We start from the raw sequence: 8238 nt of genomic DNA, 5'->3' as shown, positions 1-8238 counted from the left end.
TACGAATATAGTGGAAACAAATGAGTGTCAATAATCAAGTATGTGTTTTTTTCGAAAAAAATCATGTATATTGTAAATCTGGAATTCCTTAGTTTTATCACTAAAGATTTGTCATAGCTCCTGTCAGGGTAATGAATGCTAATATATCTATATTGTTTCATAGTAACCTTCTGTTCTGTTTGTATTAAACACGGGATACTATCGATGAATACATCCTAACTTGTATGTGTAATTGTAAACAAATTTAAGAAAAAATGAAAGTCATTATATATATCATATTGACTGTGTATTGTGTTACTATTTATATTACTGCAATAGTCTTTTGTTTCCATCTTCATATCATGAGGACAATCATAAGAGATTACCAGAATACGAGAATAGGTGAGAAGTATAGAACTGTAAAAATATTGTATGATATCAATAAAACAGGTTATTTTTGAACAATAGATATATACTTACAATATATAAATGTGTGTGTGTGTGAGAGAGAGAGAGAGAGAGAGAGAGAGAGAGAGAGAGAGAGAGAGAGAGAGAGAGAGAGAGAGAGAGAGAGAGAGAGAGAGAGAGAGAGAGAGAGAGAGAGAGAGAGAGAGAGAGAGAAGAGAGAGAGAGAGAGAGAGAGAGAGAGAGAGAGAGAGAGAGAGAGAGAGAGAGAGAGAGAGAGAGACAGAGAGAGAGAGAGAGAGAGAGAGAGACAGACAGAGAGAGTTTTCCATATTTTAGTCAGATTTATAATTTTTGTTATGATTTTTGTTTCCCGTTTTTTTTTTTGTTATTTTGTTTTGTTTATTTTTCGTTTTTTTTGGTATGATTATGTTTTTCGTTTATGTTGAATGCGAACAAAATTTCTCTTTCATTGAAGACAATACATAACCGTATTAATACAGAATTATCAACATAATTTATTTATTGTTTACGCATAAATAATACCGGCATAAATATATGGTAATCATAAAAAGATACAATTCTCAAAACAATAATATAAGTTTTTATTGAACAAAAACCGTCAAAAGTCTCCATATCAGCTTTGAAGAAAAGAATGATGATAACTTCAGATGATGTAAAATTGCTTCCATATTCTATTTCATTTGATGTAGCAAACAAAATATACATAAACGATCTTTATGTTCTACACAATTAAAACTGATTGTATCAGTGAATGTTCAATAAAACAGAAAGGCACTAGAAGTAATTCAGTAGAAGAAATTTAGGAGAACTTCAGCGTGTTGTTACACTCTTATTGTACAAACTGTATTCTTCCTAAAGTAGTTGAGAAATCTGGAAGATAAATTTTACTGGAGTGGGAATCGGATTGAAAACAGGAATTTCATTGGTGATATGGTATGGCAACACATGACGTTAAAATTACAGTTCTTTCATCCTTAAGATTTTTATATTAATCGGCGTTATCAGATATATTCTACGTAAATGATAGTGGATACATTTCAAAATAATATAAAAGAGGATTAAATTTGATTTAATGAAAACATTTTATAGGATATTGAATCTGAATTGATATATATTGTACCACTAATTGTATATAGAGTAAAACATGTATGTTTTCTGTTTGAATGTGTTCATATAGCTTTGTAGGATTTTTCTTTTTCATTTCATTTGTTGTAGCAAACAAGAAAACTATACATATATACTTTTGCCTGAGGATGTTATTCTGATTCAACAACATTGTCAATGTTTAAACTATTACAAAGATAGTTCTCAATGTTTGACCCAAAGGTATATGTTACTAGGAAATGCTTGTGAAGTCTAGCCAAGGGGGTGTGGCAAAGTTAGTCTGACAATAATGGTTTCACAGATATGATGACAGATCTTAGAGCAAACATAGACCTAATCCGAGCGCGATATGTCATATTATCTGTTTCTAATTTGTTGATATCTACGATCTCAATAAATATTATCAGTGAGTTGGCGATGTAATTGTCCACTTCAAACGAGTTAGTTACAAACACATGCACACGAATACTCTAGGCGTAATAATGTTAGTAAAAGGTATGTCGTAATACCATAAAAAAAGGAAAACAATTTATGTAAATGTTTTATTCATTTGAATACAAAACCTAAATCGCTTTACATTTGGTAAACAGTAATTATATTATCTTCAAAGAAATGTTTACTTACATGATAGATAGAAATAGCAGTAAATATATATATGTAAAGAAAAGTGTTTATCAAAACATCCATTTGATAATTTAGAAAAGAGATTATTTTGATAACTATTGTTCAGTACAGATTAACGTTGAAGGTATAACACAACAGTTTTTCTTTACATGTAAATGAGATATTTGCATAAATCTACGGGGGACGTGTTGTGCGGATCAGTGGACTCGAGATGGATGCATTTGTACGTGGTTCAGAGTGAATATACCAAGGCAATCTAACATCAGCGCCAGGCAATCTATCACAGAAAACAGCCGTTATTTACAAACCCTTGTCAACTATAAAGTCAAACACCTTTTTGTTCAGAAAAAGTTTTATCATAATCGGAATATATGTCGATATTTGTCCCATATTTTATGCAAATATATGCAATAGATAATAACTGTGAATTAGTCATTAATATAATATTTACTAAGATCACAACATGATGCTGTTAATTGGTCAGTGAAAGACACAAACGAATGATGGATGAAATGAAATCTGACATCATTACATTTCTCTCGGGAACAGGTAATTCAACTGCAATACAGAATTCCCCCCCCCCCCCAAAAAAAAAAAAAAAATATCCGTTGATATTTAAACGAATGGCAATTACTGAATAAAGGACACGGAAGTAACTAGCACCTTTTTCTATTTTACAAATTTATGATAACACTCCTCGAAGGATTGGTCAGTGTTGCTAAAGACCGGAGAAAAATCCAATGTACATCGTAATCAAATGAAATGACCAAATCTAAACCGGTAGGTGCACAAGCCCCATCATTCGGAAGACACTTACATTTACGTATATCTGGCAATATCAGAAGAACACCAAGTATATGTATGTATCCTGAACCATTTCATTTTTAAAATGCACTCGTGACATGCAGGTTATGGCGGTGAATACAAGTAATTATTCATCTTTATTTATTCTTTTCAGTTCAATTTTTCTTTCTTCTTGCGTCTTTGATATTGTTATTCGAGAATAAAATGTTATAACTAACATTGTGAAATCTTGAGTTGCGTTATGGTATAAGTAGTATATGACATGAAATCGATGATTGAAAGAGGGCATCATATGATCAAAGGCAAGTTTACATGGAAACGCTTTTACATGGAGCATAAGGAGTCATAATGACTTTAACATGATAAAATATCAAATCATCGTCAAACAGCAAAATGGCACCTTAATAATTCATCATTTTACAATTTGTGAAATCAATAAATGTAAAATGAAACAAAATCCATCTTTTGATTGAAATTGAACCTTTTACTTTAAAATGTTACTTTAATGCATGATGTCATTTGATGATGTATTTTTAATAGCTCTAACACTTCCGGGGATGATAAAAATGTTAAATGTTGAATTAAAGACCATTAAGTTTACATTTAAATTTTACAGAAAGAAAATGCAGTTGTCCCCCTTCCATAATGTATGTTTGCAATTTTCAAGTCATTTCGGCTCGATTTCACCACACGCTAGGTAATGGGCATGACTAACGAATCATCCATGGATATATCGCTGACTTGCCATATATTACCGATAGGTTTCTTCAGGTGTAATGTGTACTTCATGAGTATATCAAAGGGAAGAATTGACATGAATAGTGCAGTATGGACTTAAGACACTAACGCTTTATAGAAAGTCAGTACTAGTCTAGTGATCTATATCATTAAAAGGTATGAAGAGAGAGACATATAAATTTACATATCTATATGTAAGGTAAAACCAGTTTCTTCTAGTCTTTGTCATGCAATCATTTAAATATTAATGTAATAGTTTAAATGTACATGTTTTCAGATAATTAGCCAAGAGTATTATTGACGTTTGGAGGTGATGGACCTCGGATTCTGATATCAGAAAATTACAAATCTAAGCAATATCTTGATAATTTTAAAATCAAGACAAATAAATGGTGATAGAAACAAAACCCGCATACTATAAAAAGCATTAAGCATAATATTCCATTTTTTCATCAGTATAATTTTTAAAACCAGCCCTGGATTTGAGTCTTTACAGCGTTAAGTCATGAGCGTAAGTTTAAATGTCTTTGCATAGACAGAGGTATAAACTTATATTTAGATAGTAATAACGATAAGAAGATGTATAATGGGCGATGTGTTCCTCCGTGCATATGCACGTGTTTTGAAGGGGTGTTTTAATGAGAAGACCATACCTTGTGCCAAAAGTAGGTTGTAAAACAGCACTTAATGTAGGCACAGAGAAAATCCTTTCTTACATTTATTCTTGTTTCAGCTGTTATTTACGAGTGATCTTAGGACGGTATAATCAGACATTTTTCAATCTCTAGGTGGTACAGCCGCTGGCAGACGAGGTGAACTATGTAACCTTGATAATCTAAATTCCATCTTCCGCCTAATTTCTTTTTCTAAGTTGTATTTAATGTTTATTTTCTTTAGGTGTAAATCATTCAAAAAACAACAACAAATAAATATCAATGTTTATTTGATTGTAGTCTGCTGACAGATCTAGCTGCATCTTTGTTTTGAGAACATCCGTTAATTAAATGACGTATAACAGGACATGTTCTCATCCAAGGTCCTTGACTAGACATGTAATATATTGCTTTCGTAATTGTTACCGTATGCAGTATTATAGGAAGTTAATGAATACAACCATTCCATCCTTCTTATATTCTGTATGCTATTCATTTGCATCTTTAAACTGACATTTTCGATTTAGCAATGTGGCAAAAACATTTAGGTGATGGCTGTTGTTATATATGTATACTACACGAGTGAAAGCAACGATAAAAAGATGAGTAAATTAGAACGCTATAGATATTTCCATAAAACAGTCAGATAAAAGTTTAAAAGTTTTAAGTACGTCCATCAGTTCGGCTACATTTTGTAAAAAGTAAAACACTACGAACTTCGTTAAAAACCAATTACATTTTGCACATTACCTGGTGTTTGTATCTATACGCCTAGAATGTAATATGTAAAATTCATTACCCTGTTTATTACTTTGGTTAGATTTTGCAATATCGACCTGATACCAATTTATCAGTTTACTTATATTTTGAAAGAACAGTTTTTGTATGCTAGTCGATTTAATTGCATTTTCCAAGTACGACTGGCAGTTTTAACAGTACAATAAGAACCCTTTTTGTCGATATACTTGTAATGCTTTATGATAGATAGATCGACTTGAGTATCCACTATAATAATACTAACTAGCATTGACCTGTATATCGTAACAAAATTCAATGCTCCCATTTAAAAAAAATCATCCTAAAATGTACACATTCGTTGATGAAAAGTGATACTGTAACCGGCGTACAGATTGCTTTAATATACCTTGTAACTTAAAGGTAAACTAGAAAATAAGTGCCTATATAAGCAATTGCACCAAGGTGCTCTAAGGGAGCAGACCTTTCTGATATCACTTGACTTACCTATTGGTGTTTTCGATGTTAGTAGAAGTTTAGTCGATCGAAGGAAGACAACATGCATACAGATATTTAAGCTTCACTATTAGCGATAACTGACGTGTTTTATCACATAAAGTCGTTACATTGGGTGAAGAATTTTCCAAAGTATAGAATACGTTATGGGATAATTTCTTAAAGAAGGAAACACGGAGATCACCAAAACGTTAAACATAATTTTCATAATAAGTCTCAGAATAAGTATCCTTCTGGCATATTATGTGTCTGTTTGTATTAATAGGAAAACAATAAGAACAAAACAAATCAAAAGATCACAACGTTATTCTACCACAATACCTAAAACCCCCTGATTAAGGTTTAGGAAGAAACATATAGTTCTGGCAGTGCTCTTCACGTACACCCAAAAAGTTAATGTAATGTTATGATATAAAAAAAGAAACATTAGAAGTAACAAAAGGAGTCTATAACAAGAATTAAATACTTTGCAGTACATACTGCGAATGTCTTCATTACTGCCGTGAATTCATCAGTAGCCTTCAACGTCCTGCACCTGCCGACAAAATTGTGAATTCCACCAGCAATCGGAAACAGACAACCAGAAGAAGAAATATGATTATACAGAAATGGGATGTTAACTATTGGAAAATTTCAATAATCATGCTTGCCTTAGTTTTATGGAATTGGATTTTGAATTATGATTATGATACTATATTGTGTACAACTGAAGAATCCTCTGACGTTGTTGATATTGTTAACAAAGATAGGGATGTAAACTTGAGGCAAAGATGTCCAGATGGTTGTGATATACCTGTTTAGTGGCTAACCAAACAAACTGGAAATCAACAGGTCATTCTCGAGAATTAAAGTCTTCATCATTATTTCATTAGTATACTATACTCATTCTTAGTGATGTTGAGGATATAAATTGAAAACAGGTTGCTTTCTTTAAAGAATGGAACATCTCTACTTATTTTGAAGAATTGTACATTTTTCAATACACCTAAATTCATTATTTATCACATGTATCTAATAATACTTTTTTTTATATAAAAGTCTTTTCACTTGCATGTCTTTTGTTAATCTTTGAATCATTTGCAATCTAAGTTACCTCGTTGGTAATGTTTAATTCTAATTTTTCGCAATATCTGTAACATCAACCGATGACAGTTTTGCCTTTGCATACTGGATGAAATGGTAACGCGTTTCTCTCATTAACAAAAGATGAAATAATATGCTGAAATGTCTTTCAGGCTTTATGGTATCAAATCGAGAAGAAAACAAGTTCAAATTAACTTGAAGCACTCCACAGAAAAATGTTTGTCTACTTAATGAAAACTGAGTAAGGTCCTTTCACAATACCAATTTTGAATTTGTTTATGTCTTTTTGTCTGATTTGTTTAATTACGAGAAATGTTCCTAAAGGGATTCTGCAATTAATATCGAGCCGAACAAAGCAACTTTCCCATTAAATTATAAAGCACAACTGTAAATAGTACATAACTAAGATGTATCATAGTTCCCCATGTCATTCACTTCCGTTTTCCTATCAATAATATTCACTAATAATATATTCAACAATATTCAATGGCTATATAATTTTCGTCATTTTCTCAAGTCTTTACCAATTAACAGTAGTAGTCATAACAATGAGGTCTAGCCGTTTCTTACAAACTATCACAAAGAGATTGTTCTGTACTTTTTCAAGTGCAATAAAGTGTGATGACAACGTTTATCAAATGTCTTCGAAAAGTACAAATTGGCTCATATTATAAAGTACATTACATTGACGATTACAGCCTAACGTGATCACGAACTGACACGACAAAGTAACACACAGCTTCCAATAGCTCAGAATATGATCCGAAATTCTAGAACTGAACACGAACTTCCGGAGTACTAGACAACAACAAGGAACAACTTCTTCAATAATATTGTCTTACTTGCTAAAAGAACACTGCTTGTCATTAGGCCATCTAAGTCCTAATTGAAAATCCTACACTAGCAGGTTTCTATGTCGATTTCCATTTCCTGTTCAGCCATATCGATATCAGGGCCCTGATCCTAAATCACTAATTATTCTCACATCATATTTCAATATTTCTATAGAAAACAGGTCTGTATTGCAGTCTTAGTGCTCAGCAGCTATCTGATGACGAGACACATAATTGATTTGGTATTGATTGCCGGGAATAATATTTACTCAAGACATTATCGCTGACAAGTTTGTAACGGTGGCCCTGCTCAGTAGATTACACTGCCTAATTTCGACCGTCACTGTCACTCATATGCATAGGTGATTGACCAGTGGGTTCACTCGTGCCTACAAAGCGTTCAGGTCACTCAGATCCAAATCACGACGTGTCACGTCAAATCACGTTTGGCGCTAGAACGAGGTGGACATATTTGTAAGAGGTTGTTAACAAACTTGTTATTTAGTCAATCATAAGCCAATTTTGGTGGGTCTTATCTTGTAGTGTTTTTGTTGGCGGGTACAACAGACGTAACTCGTAATTAGCACAGAATCATGGATATTCTCCCTCGAGTAAAACTGTCCAAGATCACACGATAACTGACAGGCATAGCTGCAAACGGATTGTGTTGAGTTGTACTCATAACCACGGTACATTAGCTATTGAGGAAACATGCGACACAAGCGCCTCATAAACCTGTC

The sequence above is a fragment of the Ylistrum balloti genome, unplaced genomic scaffold, assembly GCF_031769215.1.
Source record: "Ylistrum balloti isolate Yb309-2 unplaced genomic scaffold, AGI_CSIRO_Ybal_v1 Utg370662, whole genome shotgun sequence".
Classification (NCBI taxonomy): domain Eukaryota; kingdom Metazoa; phylum Mollusca; class Bivalvia; order Pectinida; family Pectinidae; genus Ylistrum; species Ylistrum balloti.
This window is presented reverse-complemented; position numbering follows the sequence as displayed.